This window comes from Podarcis raffonei, chromosome 6 (assembly GCF_027172205.1).
Source record: "Podarcis raffonei isolate rPodRaf1 chromosome 6, rPodRaf1.pri, whole genome shotgun sequence".
Taxonomy (NCBI): domain Eukaryota; kingdom Metazoa; phylum Chordata; class Lepidosauria; order Squamata; family Lacertidae; genus Podarcis; species Podarcis raffonei.
In genome coordinates, this window is record NC_070607.1 from 66,897,872 (window position 1) to 66,919,557 (window position 21,686).

At 44.2% G+C, this 21,686-nt stretch overlaps 1 protein-coding gene across 5 annotated transcripts in view; it reads right to left on the reverse strand.

Moving 5' to 3' along the window:
- The window catches only part of SYT2 (synaptotagmin 2), a 150,676-nt gene that overhangs the window by 49,676 nt on the left and 79,314 nt on the right, over nucleotides 1-21,686 (reverse strand). The window contains exon 1 of one of the 5 annotated variants that reach the window (XM_053393688.1): nucleotides 18,873-19,036. The exons of 2 other annotated variants lie outside the window; for them this stretch is intronic. The gene's annotated coding sequence lies outside the window, so the exon portion shown is untranslated. Of the gene's footprint in view, nucleotides 1-17,930; nucleotides 17,952-18,872; nucleotides 19,037-21,686 lie in introns of those variants that run through there. 2 more of the 5 variants (XM_053393684.1, XM_053393687.1) reach the window with 2 other exon arrangements.

The window sequence follows — 21,686 nt, forward strand, 5'->3', positions numbered from 1 at the left end:
CTTTCCAATGAATGTCCCCTACAGGTACAACCCAAACCCAGAAATGCCCAATTGTGTGGCCGGTTTGACAAAGGAAAAGCAGCAGCAGAGAAATGATTTTCTGCATAGGAAGAATACGAAGGCAATATTTTCCTCAGATATTTGCAAGCAAGTAGGAGAAGAACTGCCTGACCCTGTAACCCGATGGAAGCCGTCACTGTGTCACAAATGGAAGTGGATGACAGAAAGTCAGAAAGAGGTCACCAGTGGACACAAAGGTCCTTTCATTCAAAGCTTCTCTGCTTTATAAACAGAAGCTTCTTCGGTACTTTTCGTTTTCACTGCACATGACTCTAATTCTTAACAGCCTTGTCTGTGTCTTCATTTCTTAGAGGAGAGGAGTGCTGAGCCCAAGGGCTGAACTAAACTTTTAGAAAGAAAGGCCCCATCTGCACTATACATATAAAGCAGTATCATGCCATTTTAAACAGCCATGACTTCCCCCAAAGAATCCTGAGAGTAGTAATTTGCTAAGGGTGTAGAGAGTTGTTAGGAGACCCCATTCCCCTCACAGAGTTACCTTTCCTGGGAATTGTTGGGGGAAACCCAAAAACTGGCTTAGGGGCCACATGGGAGCAGGAGGTGGAAAAGGGGGAAGTCCCATTGTGTGAACGGACCACGTTCTCCTCTCGCATGCCCCATTCAGCACTACATTGAGTTCCACACACAGGAACACAAGGGCTTTTTCTTTTGGATTCACATTACAAACTTGTTTAAGCAAAACCCTGCTCTGTGCTGCAGTGCAGAAAAACAGAAACCAGTATTAGAACCGAGGCCAGTGGTCATGTTAAACCAGCACTTAGCACATGGCTGGCACTGCATAAATGTTAACAGTTTTGCCAGTACACCAAGCAGGCTTCCAGGTAGGTGACCTATCAGACTTTTGGGAGGGCATTAATCCTTAAACTGAAACATTTTGTGTTCTGGCATTTGCAGCTGGGATTCAAGCTCATTAGGCTTGTTTTGCATGCCTATAAATAGTCCAGGTTGTCAGTTTTGTAAAGTTTAAACAGCTATTTTAAGTCCAATAGGTTCAAGGTTACTGGTTTCTGAACCTTAGTTCCTATGATTCACTGTGGAAATGTTTTCCTTATCTGCTTTTCATTAAGCAGCTCCAAACAGCACACTAGCTATTGAGCAGGCCTGTCTGCTTCTGCTTTTACCCTGCGACTTCTACACAGATCTTCTGGTCCCGCCTTAGATGCACAGTGTGGAGACAAAGTGTTCACTGAGAGAGTGAGCTGGTTGCTCATAACAAATGCTAGGTCAAACTATGGCTTAGTGCATATGTGCAAACATGAGGGTTTTAAAGAGATTCACATTGCTGTGCTCCTCTGCCAGTCCTTTTTCTGCTGCACTGCAGCTGAGCATAGCAATGGTTTGATGTTGTATGTTGTCTGAAATCAGATTCACAGTTTGTCTCCTCCAGACAAACCATAAACTGTAAACCCAACACAAACCATGAGCCCAAGTTGCAACCACACACTAAACCAAACCAAAGTCCCAACTTTATAAAGAAAAACACTTTACAAAGTCCAAACTTCTAAGCATTCCCAAACAAACATTTAAAAAACATTTGTATGTCTTAACAAGAAACAAAAGCTGTTTTCTACAACAAATGCTTCTAGCTTTTAATTTATTATCGCTGCCTATAGACCAAGACTAAGAACATTACAAATGCAAACACAATTGCTCTATGCAGAAGCAGAATATAAATACAGCACTCAGTAGTAGACAGTATGGTGTAGTAGTCAGAGGACCTAGGTTCAAAACCTCACTTAGCCATGAAGCTCACCGTGTGACCTTGGGCCAATCACTGTCTCTTGGCCTAACCTACCTTGCAAGAGGAATTAATGAGCCCAAGCTTCATCCCAAGCTCATTCCCTTAGCCCCAGTTTGGTGTTGCACCTCAACCAAGTTACTATAGAGCTGTACCTTTCATACTGCAATGGTTTGTTATCCCTGCCTTCCCTCTGCAATGGTTCAACCCCCAGTAAATAAAAGGAAGAAATGAAGTATGCCTGCAGAGGACAAACAAGCTCCTAGGCACGCTCCTATACAAGGGCAATCTGTTTGAAGAGCTCCCTTGCAGTGCAATTTGCTGCAACAGCTCTCCAGGCCTAGGCATCTGTGCACCTGTTAAGGTATTTTCCTCTTCCAAACAGCTTTCAGTTGCCAAAGGGGCAGCTTTCCAAATCACATCCATGTTTAGCTCTAATGCAGTGTTAACTTCATTAAGCTAGAGGAGAACTATCCTGTGCTGCTTACAAGGACAATTACTATGACAGCCTCTAGGGGGCTCCATTTGATAGAAAAAGGAAACTAGAAAATGCTGCATAAAATATATTTTTTGTAATGGTCTGAAACAGACCCGGTTGCCACTAGATTTCAAACAAGAGTTGGCACAGAACTTCTTGGATGTCTCCCTTTGCCCTTCCTTCCCCCAAAATTACAGCCTGGAGGAGCAAAAGAATCTCCCATTATTCTAACTGATTATTAAGTACAACGTCAATTTACGTTGGGGTAAGTGTCAGGAGCCCAAATCTTGAACAGGAGACCTATTGGGCTCAGCAGCATGTAAACACAGAAGCCACTGATGATCTTTTTGCCACTAAGAAGAGCTCAGTCACCAAAGCAGAACAAAAAGACAGCATCTGTTTATTTTTTATTTTTTAAAATTGAAGGGAAAGAAACCCTTTGTAAACTATTACAGTGACTAGACAAACTGTGCTTGAACCTGTGAAATAGATAGAATTGGATAGTAATGTAAGCCTTACAGAAATGTTGCATGTGAATGTTCAATCTCTCAGTAATCCTTAAAACAAGCCTCTAAGGTAGGTTAGCATCATTATCCCAATTTGGAGAGGGAGATAGTGTCTACTTCTGCCTATCCTCTGTAATCCTGAGCGAATTTATGGTGGAAATGAATCTTACATATAGTAAGATTTTTTTACCCTTAATATGGGGGTATCCACAGTATGGGAGTAATAAAACTGAACAAACCTATAAAGATGTTGTGAAGATAGCCGAAGTAATATAAGTGAAAAACTTTTATTATTCATAAGCAGTATCTAAACACAAAGACATTATCAGCCCGCACAGTATGACAACTTCACAGTGATTCCTAACATTATTTATTTATCCCATTATTTGTCACTCTATAAGAAGGGTTCTCTGGGCAGTGTACAAGATGAAAACAAAAATAATCTATTACAACAAAATACTATCACAATGGAGCAAAAAAAGGGGGGGACCCACACACAACTCTAAAAATAAATGCAAATCATTTGAAAACACAGGGCAGAAGAAGAAGACACCACAATACAAAGCAGATAAAATGGAGAGCAGAGGATAAAACCTATTACAGGACAAAATTAATGGGATACCACAGCGCAACAAAGGTTTCAGCAGCCCATGAAAATAACAAAAAAAATTGCCCAGTGCCAAAAAGACTTCAAAGCAGGTGTAAGACTCCTGGATAACCTGCTGCAACCAAGGGGCCACGGTGGAAAAGGCCCTGTTGCTTGTAATTCTTCCACAATACTTTATTTTGGGAGTACTCAAAAGAAGGGCCTCATCCAATGATTTCAAGGCATGGGGAGGTTTATGTGAAAAGAGGCGATCCTTCAGACACTAAAGTCTCAAGCTGGTGCTTTAAAGGTTCATCCTGTACTTTGAATTGGGCCTGGAAAAGAGTCGGTGACGGTAATGAAGTACTAGCATAACACGCTCATAAAACCTGGTCCTGTTTATACTCTCCCAGCCTTATTCTGCACCAACTGGACCGTTTTCAAAGGCAGCTCCATATACAACACATTACAGTAATCCAATACAGTGCATGGCTCACTGAAGCAAAGTTCTCGCTATTCAGGCAGAATCCTAGCTAAACAGGTAAAAGGTGCTGTGGGCCCCTGATGCTATGGGTCTCTAATAATGAAGATGGATCAACAAGCACCCCCAGACCATGATCCTTATGATCCTGAATGATCCTTAAGAGGGAATGTGTTCTCCTCCAGAACAGGTTCAACACGACATACTTGATTGAAGGAACCACCCACCAACAGTACTTCCATCTTCTCTGGATTAAACCTCAGTTTATGTAGCCAGCCTCTACTCTAGCACCTTCACTTGTGTTCAGTGAAAAAGAGAAACAGAGCTTGGTGTCATTCACATGTTGTTGTTTAGTTGTTTAGTCGTGTCCGACTCTTCGTGACCCCATGGACCAGAGCATGCCAGGCACTCCTGTCTTCCACTGCTTCCCTCAGCTTGGTCAAACTCATGTTCGTAGCTTCGAGAACACTGTCCAACCATCTCATTCTCTGTCGTCCCCTTCTCCTTGTGTCTTCAATCTTTCCCAACATCAGGGTCTTTTCCAGGGAGTCTTCTCTTCTCATGAGGTGGCCAAAGTATTGGAGCCTCAGCTTCAGGATCTGTCCTTCTAGTGAGAACTCAGGACTGGTTTCCTTAAGAATGGATAGGTTTGGTCTTCTTGCAGTCCACAGGACTCTCAAGAGTCTCCTCCAGCACCATAATTCAAAAGCATCAATTCTTCGGCGATCAGCCTTCTTTGTGGTCCAGCTCTCACTTCCATACATTAGGTCACATAGTGGTGACCTAACACTCTTAAATCCCTGGATGACCTCAGTCATGCCATGGAGTCAAGCAAATGATATGTTGGGACAACCCCATGGTTGCCTTGGTGGTTTAGGAGCCCTAAGCCACCCTGGATATGGTGAGCTCAACATGAATGTTAAGATTCCCACACACAGAGACACAAACTGAGCAATGACCTTGAGAGTCCTCAACACCAAATCAAAAACCACCTACATCAGCTTAGGCAGGGATTCTGATGTACAATAAAAGGTACAAATACTCCAAAATGGCACTCAAAAAATGGACAGAAGTCTGAGGAAATAGAATTCCTGTAGATTGGAAACTGCCCCCCTCAACCCTCAACTCTATGCTGCTGCTGAACAGAGTACCCAGAGAGGGACCAATTCCCAACCCCACCCTAACCCATCTCAGTTATGCAAGCTAGTCCTAACTCACATCCAAATCAAAGATGAGAGCGATTTTGATATGAACCAACAGATTGGAGGGCAAACTGGTAAAGCAACACCAGACAGAAGGGAGACTTTCTTGTGCCTATGTCTAATCAAACTTCTCATTACTCAGCATGTGAAACCCATAGCACCAGTTAAAATTACTCTAAGATCTCATAATTAGTAAAGTATTACACCCATATATGATGATGTGCTGTGACAACTCTTTATCCTATGATACATATTTGAATAAAATAATTTTTAATCAGATTGAGCAACTGAAACAATTCATGGAGCCAGAATACAGATGTCAGCTGCCAACAATACTGAATACTTGCTGGTACAGTCAGGAAGAACTTCAATTTTTTATCTTCCACAGGTAAATGGATCGAAAAGTCCTTATGCCGAAGGGACATGTGGCCTGATAGAAAACTCCAGGATGGAATGTTCCATTTTGGTGCCAAATGAACTGAATGACAGGACTGTAACTCCACATTAAAGCAAACACCCGTTTCATTCTTAGAAATGTCTGTAAACAGACATCCAGTGAAATCGATGAGCACTTTGCATAATTAGGCAACCAACCCTTTGAAGTGTGACCAGCACATGTTCAATTTTTAGTTACATTATTTGATGTGAAAACCTGGAATATTCTCAAAGATCAGACTCATCTTTCCTTTCTTGTCTGAGATGTTCTGATGGTACCATATGAATCTGTGCATATGGTAGATGTGGGGCACTGTGGCTATGTTTCCCACACAATGGAAGGACTGATATAAACACATAAATCCCTAACTCCACAATTAATATTTTTGTCGGTACTTTTATTTCCTACTTCTCATGTGCTAAGGCACTGGACCGGCAACACAGGAAACTCCTGGACAGAAGGTGCTTATGTGTCTAGAACTGATCTAGGGCAAGATTCTTCTACCCAGGCTGAGACCCTTATTAGAAGACAACAGAAATAAATGAACTGCGCATCAATCAATGAGCATTTATCCATCACAACCCCCCTGTTTTTCAGTAGGTACAACCTTGCTACACACAGAGATACATTAGAACAGGAATAAATGCACGCCAGTTTAAAAACTAACAAGCACAGCAGATGCCAAGGCCATATTAAGACATGCTGTTTGAAAAGAGCTACAGCTCCATACTTCCAGCGTTCAAAATTCACCAGGCGCATTTTGCACCTGGCTATCAGCTACTTGCAACCAAGTGAAGATGCCCAGGTGCCAAGATGGCATCTGACGTCTCCACCATCTATAGGTACATGCCTAGGGATCCTTGGATCTTGACTGTTTTCACACGCTAGCAACACATCCTGTAGAATTATGTTACATTATATCTGCACAATTAGAGTGAATTTCAGAACCAAAAAGTCGTATCGAAAAATATTACTTTCAAGCCATCTGGCCCCAAAATGGCAACAAGGCATTCCATTTTGGTGACTGTAACCCTGGTTTAAGGAGCCATTTGGTGCCTAGCTTATATATCTCAGTTTCTAACACTGATTCTAACTCCAAGCACCCAGCATGCACAGTCAGTCAGTGACCTTCTAGTCCAAAGATAAGCCAAAGACAAATTTCTTACAAATGAAAAATATTGGTTTTGGTCCATATGAAACAGAAGCTTAAAATAAGGATAGGTGACATAATTTCTTACCAGTCCCCAATTCTCTTTCTCAAGGTCCCTGGAGTGAATTAAGATTTTCAGTTTCAAAGCCATTAAGGCAGAAAAAAGCTAATTTCCCACAGACATTCCCCCAAGTTAGGAAAAATTAACCGAGGAGCAGACAGGAATTTACACTGCGCTGTGTCAAGGGCTGTGAACTTGACTGGCTGTTTATTTGGGCAGACTGAGCAATCCTAGCCAGGAAGAACCATTTCCACTGGATAAACACTTTCTCTTGATCAAAGGAGGAAGATTTCGTGACCTGCCTTCATGCTTCCCGCAGCAAACTGCTGTCTGAATTGAGAAGAACAACACATAGCTGTTAGCGAACACTATAACATACCTGACAAATCAGGTTTGTATCTTTCTATACAAACATGAAACTAGGCTTCCTTCATGCCATTTCTGGGCAGTGTCAGAATTTACCCTTCAGCAGTGGCATAGCATATGCTACTGCTGCCTGGGGCCAGGGAGTGTGCATGCGCCGGGGGGGGGGCAGGGCGCAGTACAGAGGGAGCCCACTTTAGCAGCCTAGCGCTCCCCACCAACACCGCTAACTTCAAGACCAAACTCGCAGTGGTATCGGTAGTGAGGGCGGCGTGAGTGCTTCCAAAAAGCTTCTGTTTTTGGTTCAAAGCTCATTTTCTAGACTTGTCCTGACAAACTTTCTGCCTGGACCCAGAGCCCAGCTCAGATCAGATCCTGATCAGCCTCCCATCCCAGAGAAAAATCCTGCAGAGGCTCCCATACATTCGCCCTCAACTTGGACTTGCTGTTATTCATGGACGTGGATAATTTACATTTTTGCTCTGTAACAGTAATAAGTGACAATTAAACCATTTTAATTTAGATAGCAAGGAATTCTTGGGGAGGACCAACAACCACAGCTGCTTATAGACTTCAGCCTGTTCTCTGCAGTGCAGTATTCCAGGTGGGACAATGACCTTTCAGTCTCTCCAGCAAGTCAATCTCTTTAGTTTACTTGCAAAAAACAGAAGGAGTTGCTCCATGCAGGCTCTAACTCCCCAGTCAACACATGCTAGGGATACAACCTGGTACTATGTACTTTCTAAGCACCTACTGATTGGGTGATTTTTGTTTGCTATTACAAGCTACACAGAACCACAAAGAGTCTTGAGGCACTTTGAAGACTAGGTATATTTAATATGGCATAAGCTTTTATGGACTGCCACTAATGCCATAATAAATATATTTATAGTTGAGAGCAATCCTATGGAAATATCTGCAGCTTAGGATGCAGCAGATCCCCAGCTCATCCATCTGATTCCCAGCTCAGGCTGTGTTAAGTACCCAGCCCCAGCTCAGCCTAAGATACACCAATACACCGTGCGTAACTTGCTCATCCTGGCTCAGCTGGCTGGGCCAAAGCTGCCTGAACTGAGGCTGGCGTAAGCCCCAAAATATGGCATTCCAGGGGCAGGACCAGAGAAGGAGGACTTAGGCTGGATTCTAAGCCCATTCAGCCTGGTCACATGATAATGGCAACACAGTGCAGAACTCTATTTTAAAGGCTTGCTTTCCCCTCTGCCAGGCTTAGGCAGAGCAGCAGCAGTAGCCTTGTTGCTGAAAGGGGTTTAGATCTGGTGTAACTTTATGCCGGCATAATTTATACCTGCTTGCCTTAGGCCATCTTATTGTGCGTAGGACAACACTCTGTTGTTCCTGATGCAACAAACTAACATGGCTACCACTTTGGGGGGGAAATGCAGAGACTTGGCGCTCTCAAATAAAAAAATCAATCAATTAATGGATCATATTGAAAAGCATGGCACTAAGAACACAACTGTATCTTTATATTTTAAGATGTGTTTTTGGCTTCTATGGGCGTTCACAGTATGTTTTTTTCCTGAGACAAAGAAGCTACTCCCACAATATGCTTCATCAAGTGCTATGGTCTACACAAGTATGCTGCTTGCACCCTTACAAGAAAGGATGAGAGAATGGTGGTGACTCCACTATGCTTTCATATTAAAAACACTTATTCACACTGGGTTCTTAGAAATTTGCCTAGTAATTTGCACTGAAATAGCAGAAGAGCTGCCCCTTATCCACAGTTTATTCATCCTAGCTATTTTCACATTTATCTGAATGTTAGCCTCATCACCTGTCCAGAATGTCTAAGATAAGCCACAATGTTTGAAAGTGCCAAAAGAATAAAATCAATTGCATGTAGTATAAGCAGGAATATAAAGCCTCGTCAAATCTCCTCAAATTAATAGTCCAGCTCTGTGTACCCTCCTGACTCAGCTTCTCCTAACTCACACAAGAGTCTACAGGACTACAGGAATATGCTTAGACTTGGACCATTTCCAGGGAGAAATGTGTTCTAAAAGAATTGACAGCACTCACACACCACACTTCTCCCACCCGAAATGCATTGAGGGTAGCAGAGCCAAGTGGGGGAGAGGCAAAGAAGTGGGATCAGTGGGGACATCCCCTCTCTCTCCTCACCTCACCCTAATTAAGTGAGACTTTAGACATCTGCACAGAGGTACAGCCATCTACTGTTGTCTTACTATCATGGTAGAACTGGATTTCATAGAAGACTAACAGAAATTAATGCTTGGCTATCAAGCCCAGCCTTAATTTGCCAACCTCTGCTCAATAACTACCCACAACATAAACAATATTCAACATTGTGAGCTCCACTATATAGTGTTGTGGTGGGGTTTAAAGGGCACACTTCATTTCTAACTGGCATAAGAAAGTACACTATATTCTTCCTTACCTGTCATGCTGGATCAATCAACAGCAGTAGCATCCCCAGGTACATTTACTTAGAAGCAAGCTGCACAGACTTCAATAGTACTCACCTTGAGAAAAATATAGTCAGCTTTCCATTCTAATTCAGCTTAAATCCTTTATCAGGGCAGGAGTAGCCAATGCATTAACCTCCAGATGTTGTTGGACTACAACTCCCATCATTCCTGATCATTGACCATGCTGGCTGGGGCTGGTGGCAGTTGTATTACCCTGCCCATGTGGGAGGGAAATTAAATTTGTCCTTGAATTTTCAAAAGGAATGATCTGATTTTATACTGAAATTATTGTAAACAAAGCAAGCATTGACTCTGCCATATTGATAGCATTACTGTACATCTACGATAGAGTTCCCAAATCATAAATCTATGGTTAGTCCTTGAAGCTCTCCAGACAAGGTCCTTTCCTCCCAAGTCAGCAAATCATTTATCTGGGGGAAAGTCATTCAGTTTAGATTACTTTAAAGAAGTGATCTAGTCTGAAAGGAGACACAAACAAAGACAAAATATGGTGGCTAGCAAACGTCTTTGTCATGTCCTGTGTAAGAACCACAAAACCTGTATTGCATGTTCAAAAAAACATGGGAGCAAAAAGCAGGTGCACAAATGACTCCTGCTTGTTGCACTGGAAGTGGCAAATGCATGCGCACCTTTCCTTACAATGCAGCGATTCACAGAGCAAGTGTATACATGCTGACTCTGAAGTAAGTCGCATTTAGTTCAATGGGGCCAAGTCCCAAAGGACATTCAGTTTTAATCCAATCTTCTGTAACATCTGCAGTTCTTCCTAATTTTTAATCATCAGATAACTGGACTAGTCAGACTACAGGCACATTTTGCCCGATGCTGTTAACCAACTGTTGTCGTCAGCAGCAGTTGGGATTATTGGCGCTTGGAGCAGCAGCTCTCCAGGGAATAAGGTAAAGGTCAGCTTTTCATCATAAGATCCTTCAATTAGAGATAAGCACGTACAGTTGCCTTAAGCCAGCCTCCCGCAACTTGGTGCCCTCTAGATGTTTTAGATTAGAGCTCCCATTTGCTCCAGCTACCACAGCTGCTGGTGGCCAAAACATCTGGAGGGCACCAGGTTAGAGAAGGCTGCCTTAGACCAAGTCATACCATTTGGTCCTTCCATGACTGTGCTGTCCATTTCAACTGCCAGCTGCTCTCCAGTGGTCCTGTGCCACCCAAAACTCTTTTATGCAGATGTGCCAGGGGTTGAACATGAATTCTTCTGGATGTGCTCGACCACAGAGCTACGCTGGGAATGGATCCATTTGGAATGCTTTTACTCATTTTAGAATTGCAATGGGTTTAGCTGTCCTTATAATTGCATATTATGTGGTTGTAATGCAACCTGGGACCTTGCGATAAAGGGCAGATAAGGAATCTAGAAAACAAACAAGCGATTTGAAGTTGATGATTTAGATTCCACAAAGCAGGCATTCATCAAGTGAGCTGTGCTCCTTGCACACAAGGGAAAGCCTCTGTTATTTGTTTGTTTGTTTTTGTATTTATATCCCACCTTTTCTCCAAGGAGCTCAAGGTGACATACATAGCTCTCCTCCTCCCTGTCCTATCCTCACAACCTTAAAGGTCAGGCCTCTGCTACAGTGAGCTCATCCTATCAGTGGTGCTCCTCTCTGCCAGAGGAGGCTGGTGGAATGAGGCCCACACTTTCTCCTAGCCAGTCATCAGCACAGGGGAGATCAGGATTGCATCCCTAGTACATAAATGGCTTTAATGCATTCACTATTATAGTTTCTCATTATAATACGTATGGCAAGGCCATACAAGGGATGAAGTTTTAGTAGCTAGCACTCTGTTTAAAAATGAGCACCTGGTTTTAAAACTGTAATGCGTACCTGAATATAAATGTTATAAGCCTTGCTATAAATCTGATTCCATAATAGTGTTGATGTTACTTAATAAGATTTAGTCTCACACCATGCTTTTTTCATGTCTCAACTATTTCGAAAACTCAAACCCTGATGTATTTTGTAGGCTAGGATGATAATGATGAGTTTTACACTGTTTTAGAATGCTGAATACGAGCGCCCTGAGAACTGTTTTTATACAGCTACCAAATCATTTCTGTGCTAATAGCTGCCCTTGAAGTGGAGGCTTCTGACTTGAAGCACTTTGATGTCCACTGTCTTTCAAGTGCACTTCCGAGGTCCCTTTGTGCAGTATCTGTATACAGAGGAGCTGTCCATTCAGCTGGTGCTACTGAAGCCCCTAGTGTCTTATGCTAGCAAATGCATCCTAGCACAATACTGGTAGACCTTACACTGATTTCAGGCGTTTGCAGCTTTACATGGATTGCCAATCAATCAATCAATCAATCAATCAATCAATGCATGCAGGGGGGAAGAGAATGGGAAAGCTGTAAAAACAGCTGGCAATCTCATCAGCCATTGGGAGAGCATTTGGGTGTGGCTGGAATGTGGAGGGTGAAGGAGGTTGCAAAGAGATTAGAGGCTACTGGAGAGATTTGAAGAAGGCCTTGAAGAGCTATAGAGAACTTGGAGGGATTTGCTAAGGGTTTTTAAATGGTGTTCTGGCTTTATGCACTTTTGCTTATACACGCAATAGCCAGGGATGTAACTCCCACATAAGATGTGATCTGCTTCTATTAACATTTCCACTTGAGTTCACTCACACCCTCTCATGCACTGAAATAACATATGAGTGTCCAAGGGAGTGTACTGCAAAGGCCCTCCTCCCTCCTGCTAGGTGCAGATTCAGAGGTTGTGCATTAAGTTCCTTCACAATAAGGTGTTTCCTGAATGGTCCAGGATCTTGCTTGCATTTATGAGCTCTACCCATAAAAATCTATGTGGAGGGTCCCTCCACACAGCCACCAAACACACAGGTGATGTTGCCCATGTGCACATCAGTAGCAGTGGGTGGGGCTACTCAGTGCAACTCCTCATACACTTTTTCAATGCATGAGGAAGTTTGAAGCCTGTCCCCCAGCATGAGTAAGAAATGCTGATTTTCTAGTAGCTTCTTTCTAGAGTCTCATTTGCTCCTTGTCTTCCTAAGGAAACTGAAAGTTTTCCCAGATGGACAACACTTTATTCTTTTGGTTTCAAAAAGGCTGAAGAGTAGACTAGACAGAACCCTGAACAAACAAGGGTTCTGAGATCCTAGGAACATAGGAAGCTGTCAGGCAATTGCTCCATCAAGCTCAGTACTGGCAGCAGTTCTCCAGGGTTTCAGGCAGAGGATATTCCCATCTCTTAACGGGAGATGGTGGGGATTGAACTTGGAAACTTTTGTTTGCAAAAAAATAATAATGCTCTACCACTGAGCCATGGCCCTCCTCCTGTTCCTGTTACAGAATAAAACTTAGTTCAGATTTATCTCACCTTCATGAATGAGTGCACAGGCCAAGGATGCTTTGGCTAGCTGCACAGCTGGCACTGACAGAGGTTTCCTGAGACCCTACATAGCATTTACATATTTAATATAAAGAGAAGCTGTATCCAGTATTCCTGACCTTCAGCAAGGTTTAATTGCTAGTGATTGCTAACCCCAGAATATCAGAGCACCTCCCAATGAAGGCAGCTCTCAGCCTCCTGGAACTAAAATATCCTATTCATTTTGCATAAGTGACTTGCATAATGCCACTGAGAAAATAATACACAAAGCCAAAGAAATTTTTGATTTTAATTTAACAAATTTACACCATGCCTTTTGGGGCAAGAAACTCTCCAAAGCTGTCAGGGCTCACAGTGCCTTAACTCTACACGTTAGGTAAGGAATTGCACTAGGATGAACCTGCAGAGACCCAGAGAAATCAGAGGAGGGTTACAAATGGGTACATGAATCAAGAGAATGGACTAGAACATGGATGGCTTTAAAACCTTGATGGTTTTTAAAATGAACCAGAAAAATTCATGGAAGTTTAAGAAGGTACTAGCCACGATGGCTGTGTGCTACCTACACTGTTGAAGTATGCCTCTGAATACCCGTTCATATGTTCTTATGAACTTCAGAGGCTCCAAAAACAAGCATGAGATTTTGCAGCAAATCTCAACCACAGGTCTCCAGCCCCACTTGCTAAGACTTCTAATCTGAAAAGGCAGTCCAGGTTTTTCTGTTGTTAGATGGTAAATGGCACTTTAGGAAGTCAGAAAGACATTTGTGAAGTTAGCCAAACCAGGCAACAAGAGTACTGAAATATATTTATTTCCTGCAACACCATCTTATGCATGTTTACCCAAACATAAGTACCACTGATATTCAATGAGGCTTATGCCCAAGGTACTGCTCATAGGATTGTAGCCACTCTATCCATATGAGCCCAGGCTCTGCATGCAGTGGTGGTTCTGCTGGTCCACAAAGCCCTGCCTGGAGAGAGGGGTGTTAACCTAATCCTAAATATTATTACTATTGTTATTAAGAATTTATATGCCACATGGATTGGATTACTTTTCTTTTTATTTGCAGAGTAAATCTATCAAGCAATATGTAATCTTCACACCAGTCACTTAGCAAAGCTTAGCAAAGCTTGCAGACTAACATTTGCAGACTTCATTTCAAACACATTCATTTCAACGAGATTTAAACCAGAAATGATTGCTACATCCAATGCAAAATTGCAGGTGAGCTATAAAACCCATGGATTCCAAAACGCCACTGAACTTTGTACTATTTATCAGTATTTTCTCTTGACCATGGGGAATTAATTGCTTGCAAGGCTCAACTGGTTAACATTTACACAGCATCTTGAGACCCTTGGAGCGAAGAAGCTATTGGCAGAGATTCTAGCGATGCAGAGCACAATGGTGGAATATATTGTATTTCTAAGCAAAGTATGCTCACCAGGGAGGCATAAACTAATTCTAACTTGGGGCATGTTCTCACTAGCACATATTCCTTTAGGGCACTTTATCCCCAAGGGCTTTTTAGTAGAATCATAGAATCATAGAATCATAGAATCATAGAGTTGGAAGAGACCACAAGGGCCATCGAGTCCAACCCCCTGCCAAGCAGGAAACACCATCAGAGCACTCCTGACATATGGTTGTCAAGCCTCTGCTTAAAGACCTCCAAAGAAGGAGACTCCACCACACTCCTTGGCAGCAAATTCCACTGTCGAACAGCTCTTACTGTCAGGAAGTTCTTCCTAATGTTTAGGTGGAATCTTCTTTCTTGTAGTTTGGATCCATTGCTCCGTGTCCGCTTCTCTGGAGCAGCAGAAAACAACCTTTCTCCCTCCTCTATGTGACATCCTTTTATATATTTGAACATGGCTATCATATCACCCCTTAACCTCCTCTTCTCCAGGCTAAACATGCCCAGCTCCCTTAGCCGTTCCTCATAAGGCATCGTTTCCAGGCCTTTGACCATTTTGGTTGCCCTCCTCTGGACACGTTCCAGTTTGTCAATGTCCTTCTTGAACTGTGGTGCCCAGAACTGGACACAGTACTCCAGGTGAGGTCTGACCAGAGCAGAATACAGTGGCACTATTACTTCCCTTGATCTAGATGCTATACTCCTATTGATGCAGCCCAGAATTGCATTGGCTTTTTTAGCTGCCGCGTCACACTGTTGGCTCATGTCAAGTTTGTGGTCAACCAAGACTCCTAGATCCTTTTCACATGTAGTGCTCTCAAGCCAGGTGTCACCCATCTTGTATTTGTGCCTCTCATTTTTTTTGCCCAAGTGCAATACTTTACATTTCTCCCTGTTAAAATTCATCTTGTTTGTTTTGGCCCAGTTCTCTAATCTGTCAAGGTCATTTTGAAGTGTGTTCCTGTCCTCTGGGGTGTTAGCCACCCCTCCCAGTTTGGTGTCATCTGCAAATTTGATCAGGATGCCCTTGAGTCCATCATCCAAGTCGTTGATAAAGATGTTGAATAAGACCGGGCCCAAGACAGAACCCTGTGGCACCCCACTAGTCACTCTTCTCCAGGATGAAGAGGAACCATTGATGAGCACCCTTTGGGTTCGGTCAGTCAGCCAGTTACAAATCCACTGAGTGGTAGCATAGTCAAGACCGCATTTTACCAGCTTCTTTACAAGAATATCATGGGGCACCTTGTCAAATGCCTTGCTGAAATCAAGGTAGGCTACATCCACTGCGTTCCCTTCATCTACCAGGCTTGTAATTCTGTCAAAAAACGAGATCAGGTTAGTCTGACATGACTTATTTTTCAGAAATCCATGCTGACTATTGGTGATCACAGCATTCCTTTCCAGGTGCTCACAGACTGTTTGCTTAATGATCTGCTCCAGAATCTTCCCTGGTATTGATGTCAGACTGACTGGGCGGTAATTATTTGGGTCCTCTCTTTTCCCCTTTTTGAAAATAGGGACAACATTTGCCCTCCTCCAGTCTGCCGGGACTTCACCTGTTCTCCAGGAATTCTCAAAGATGACTGCCAGTGGTTCTGAAATCACATCTGCCAGTTCTTTTAATACTCTTGGATGCAGTTCATCTGGCCCTGGAGACTTGAATACATCTAGACTAGCCAAGTATTCTTGTACTATCTCCTTAGTTATTCTGGGCTGTGTTTCCTCTGCTGAATCATTTGCTCCAAATTCTTCAGGTCGGGCATTGTTTTCTTTATCGGAGAAGACTGAGGCAAAGAAGGCATTGAGGAGTTCAGCCCTTTCTGTGTCCCCTGTTTGCATTTCACCATCTTCTCCTCTGAGTGACCCCACTGTTTCTTTGTTCTTCCTTTTGCTACGAACATACCCATAAAAGCCTTTTTTGTTGCTTTTAACCTCTCTAGCAAGCCTGAGTTCATTCTGTGCTTTAGCTTTTCTGACTTTGTGTCTACACGTGCTGGCTATTTGTTTGAATTCCTCTTTGGTGGTTTCCCCCCTTTTCCATTTTTTGTACACATCCTTTTTTAATCTTAACTCAGTTAAAAGTTCTTTAGATAGCCACCCTGGCTTCTTTAGTAACAGAAGAGAACACACAAAGTTTGAGAGTTAGCAGTTTCAGTTCTAACTCACCATTGTCCCAGATGGAGCACTTGGGGAGAATATATATCCCTTCGGTAATCAACATATGCAATAAAGGATGCTTGAACAGAATGTAAATTGGAGATAATCAATGTGATGCCCTCCAGATATTGTGAACTACAGTTCCCATCAGCCCCAGAAAGCATGATCAACACTCAGGATTTATGAGAGCTGGCATTACCCAGCTTTTAAAATACTGCAACCCAGTTGTGAGTTAGGATCCACCAGCTGAGGACCAACGATCTAGAAGTAAAAAGGATGGTGTAGATTCAGCTAGTTGGGACCCTGCTGTCACAGTGACCTCTGCTGTGAAATATTAAGGTCAATGTAGGTGTAGAACAAACCATCACCCTGTGCAAAGAGTGTCTGGTAAGGAAGGGCAGCAGGAGAAAGCCTATGGTCCCACAGAGAAGCATCTTTGGACAGCTGTCTTAATACATCTGAATCCATCATCTCACCATGCATACAAATACATATATTATCCAAATGTTATCTTTCCCAGCTACTTTACCTGTTTTGAGGAAATGTCATCCTCCCAGCACTCAAGAGTTATTTTATAGGTCTGACAATGAAATCCCCACCTAACACCACACATCTGTTGTTGCGTGGAGCATGCTCACATAACTATTTATGAGCACTTATTGGCTATTACCTGTGATATCACTGGTGGCATGTAATGCCTTCCCTACCCGATGCAAATGATGTTTTGTGAACTTTTACCAAAAAAGGTTGCTTTTTAAACAACCTTTTGGTCCTCACCAGACTGAATACTTCTTAGTGTGCCATTCCTTAAACACTGTTTGTGGAGCCTTTTAAAAGGGAGACGATAAAATCAACCAAGGTAACAGAGAATCATAGAGCTGGACGGGACCCTGAGGATCATCTAGCCAAACCCCCTGCAATGCAGGAATATGCAGCTGTCCCTTACAGGGATCGAACCTGCAACCTTGGCATCATCAGCACTATGCTCTAACCAACTGAGCTATCCATTTATTGCACACTGTATATCTTTCTCTTTTTTTGCAAGCCTTCACCCCACTCCCATCATTTGAAATTAGTTCTGGGTTGTACAGTCTCCCTCCCCAATACTGGAGTGAACAATTGTGTGTAAATACATACACACACACACACACTTGATCTGTTTCAGCATAGCTACTACCACCTCCCCTTTGCAGCAAGGCCATTCCCCCATCCCCTACTGTGCTACTTTTACTGGATGAAGGCTAACACTAGCACAGCAATTAAAAATGTGAGGGGTTTTCCTCTTGCTATCTGTTCCCCACAAAATAAACATAACTCCATATGGTCCAATACAGCAAAAGTCTCCTTATTGAAAGGAAGTTCAAGATCTTGAGATTCTTTTTTTTTAAATGGATATCCCATCACACAAATTCTGCATACACACCCTTACCTGAGAGCAAGTTCTATTGAACTGAATGGAATTTGCTTCTAAGTAAGCATACATAGGATTGTACAGTACTGCGAATCTGAAGGGCACCATCCAGCTTTAGTTTAGCACTTCAGGAGCAGCGACGCTTCCTCTTATGCACCCCCCCCTCCCCGGTTTATAAATCCGCAGCGGGCTAGTCAGGCTTTGCAGCCTCAGGAGTCTGAGCCAGGACTACACCGGGCAACCTGAGAAATGCATCTGAGCCTGTGCAGAGTGCCAACTCCCCCCCGCCCAGTGTCAATGGCTTCTAAAGGACAGCTGGAGACGAGGCACACCTCTCTTCTTTTGCAAATGACCCACTGAAGACCGCCCCACATTGATTTTTTTTTTTTCTGCTGCAGGGTTTACAGCCTCGGCTTCGTTTCTAAATAGGAGGGCTGAGGCGCGGATACGTGGGGCGGGGCCCGGAAAACACTCTGCATATACTCAGCGGCACTATTTGGGGCTGAGCCCCAACCCTTCTCCGGCAAGAGCCGCTGTCTGAAGCCTTCACAGGCTCGGGGTCCTGGCAGGGAGGCGCCAAAAGGCGAGCGAAGGCGCCGCCGCCTTCTGCAGCGCGGGCCGCCCGCCCTCTGCCGCCTCCTGCAAACTTTCGCCGCAGAGCCTGCCGCACTCCCGGGGACGCCACGCCAAGGCCGGCCCCCTCCTTCCCGCTCACCGCCTTCCCGCCGGATTCCCCGGCCACGCCGCCTAGTTCACCGCCTCGCCTCCGAGTTTTCCAAGGCACTTAGCAGAAGGCGGACGGAGAGAGCGAGAGTGTGAGTGAGTGTGTGTGTGTGGCGCGCTCGAGGTCTGCTGCACTTTTGCTGGCGAGGAGGAGCCGCACTGCTGGGGGATTCCCTCCTTCCTTCCCTCCTTCCCTCGCGCGGGGTCTCCACAAGCCACGAGGAGCCGCAGCCTTACCGGGTGGGTCGGTGGGCGGGCGGGAGTCCTCTCAGCGCCAGGCTGGACGCCGCAGAACTTGGGCTCCTGGCGAAGCTCCCATCCAGGCGGCGGATGCGGCGGCGGGGCCTCCCTCGTTCCCTCCCTCCTTCGCTCTGCAGTAGTACAAACACACACCGCGCGCCCCGCTCCCTCCGCCTCAATTGTCATGCTTCTCACATCCGGCTGCATACAGCGCGGATGGGCCCGGCCCTCCCTCCCTCCTCGCTGGGTGATCCCGGAGGGAAATCCGGAAGGCGGACTCCTGGCCCGGGCGAGGGGGTCGGGGGGCGGCCTTGCCTCAGCCCCTCCCCCGGGCGAGGGCCAAGTCGGGACAGGCAAAGCAGGCGCCTGGACCCTCCCTGAGGGCCACTGAGGGCCACATGCCTTTCCCTGCGGTGGGTGAAGCTCGAGGCAGCAGGGGGCACAGCAGCGAATATGAGCGTGACTTTGGTACTGTAAGGCTAATTTACACTCCTCCCTTGTCCTCTATCCACCGGACAGAGTTCAAGGACGCTATTGTTTTGTTTATTTATTGCATTTAAGGTAAAGGGACACTTGACCGTTAGGTCCAGTCGTGGCCGACTCTGAGGTTGTGGCGCTCATCTCGCTTTATTGGCCGAGGGAGCCGGCGTACAGCTTCCGGGTCATGTGGCCAGCATGACTAAGCCGCTTCTGGGGAACCAGAGCAGTGCACGGAAATGCTGTTTACCTTCCCGCTGGAGCAGTACCTATTTATCTACTTGCACTTTGATGTGCTTCGAACTGCTAGGTTGGCAGGAGCAGGGACTGAGCAACGGGAGCTCACCCCATTGCGGGGATTCGAACCGCCAATCTTCTGATCGGCAAGTCCTAGGCTCTGTGGTTTAACGCACAGCGCCACCCGCATCCCTACATGACTTTGGTACTGTAGGGCTAGTTTACACTCCTCCCTGTCCTCTGTCCGCTGGACAGAGTTCAAGGACGCTACTGTTTTGTTTATTTGTTGCATTTATAGCCCTCCTTTTTTTCCTCCAAGGAGCTCAAGGTTGTGGACATAGTTCTCCCCCACCTCATTTATTGCCCACACTAACCCTGTGAGGTAGGTCAGGCTGGGAGGCTGTGACCGGCCCAAGGTCACTCAGGGAGCTTAGTGGCCAAGTGGGGATTTGAACCCTGCTCTCCCAGGTCCTAGTCCGACACTGTAACCACTACGCCAGCTAATAAAAGCACTCAGAGGGGGCTGGCGGCCCACAGACAGTATTGAACGCTGCATTTTACCCCCTAGACCTGAGATTCCCTACCCGCAGGGTTAGAGAGACAAGGGCGCGACAGCAGTCATTTCCCCTTTCCTCCATCTAGCTTGACAAAGGTTATGGTCCAGAGAATTCAATTTCTTTTATTGTGAGATATAAAATATTGATGCAATCACAGTTCTGCTCCAGTGCAATGTGTGATCTGCTATAAGGAACTGGTTTATATTCTGGTGCATATTTCACCAAAAGCGTTATGAGCATGTGCAAAATACAATTCTATATAGTTAACTTAAATTAGGGCTATCCCTACACATTTGGGACTAGGAGCACAGCTGAGAGATTGGACAATAAGATTTACAGCACAATGTGCACTCAGAAGTAACCTTACTTCTAGCTGGCACACTTCCAGGTAAGTGTGCATAGGATTTGAGCCATAAACACTATTTTATTCAAGAATTTATAAACTGCACTTTAAACAATTTATAACTTTGTTTCAAAAGTTTAAACAAATAAAAATGTCAAATGCTTCAGTATAAACTGGTTTGCAAAACCACGCTGCTATATGTTGTCAAGCACTGATTTAATTTAGCATAGAGGGGAGTGATGAAATGTTTGTGTGTCAACTTGCTTCTTAGCACATTATCCACATGTTACATCACAAGAACTGGGTCCATGGCACATGCCTCATATAACTTCAGTTTATTGCTTTAAAAACTGCCAGCAGATTTTTTAAAAAACAAAAGAATGTTTTTACATCCCACTTTTCTGTATAAAGTACACCATGCAGGCTATGTAAGTGGAGTAATAATATCATAGGTTGGGGTACTAGTGTGTCATGATGTGTGTATAAAATCAACTTCTATGTTGGGATAGTTGACTATCAGGAAGAAAAAGATATCCTAAAATAGAAACAATTTTACTTGCCTGGGAATAACAGCCTTTCTTTAGCAGTGGGTTTGCCTGTTACTGACAATTTTTTAGCGACTTTGCTATTTTACAATTTATTAAAATATTTACAGTCTGCCCAATACCAAATGATAGCAGAGTGAGATTCACAAATAATGAAAACTCCAGATCCTCTTAGGTCAGTTGTCTGAGCTTTAATTTGAACCTTTCTCTTCTGTTTGAACCTAAGCTTCCACATTACTATAACTTGGGTAGCCAATGTGGTGGCTTTCAGGTGTCATAAATTACAACTCCCACCATCCCTGACCATTAGCCATTAGCTGGGGTTGATGGAAGTTGGAGGCCAAGAAATCTGGAGGGCAGCAAGTGGACTACACAACACATCCACATTATCACCCCTGCTGGAGGTTCTGTGTTGCTGAGTGAATGTAGGAAAGGAGCTTGGGTCTGATTTTCAACACTGGTTTCAACTGGATGGCTGCTGTGCCCTCCCACTGCCCAAGGTGGTAAAACATGCTGTGAAGCAAGAGAAATGCCTTCCATCCTTTTTGCCAAGCACTGTGGATACATTAGGGGTGCAGTCCTGTTCACATCTGAGCGTAGGTCCTATTGAATTCAGGTGTCCATGTTTCCATAAAAACTTTCCTAGGCTTGG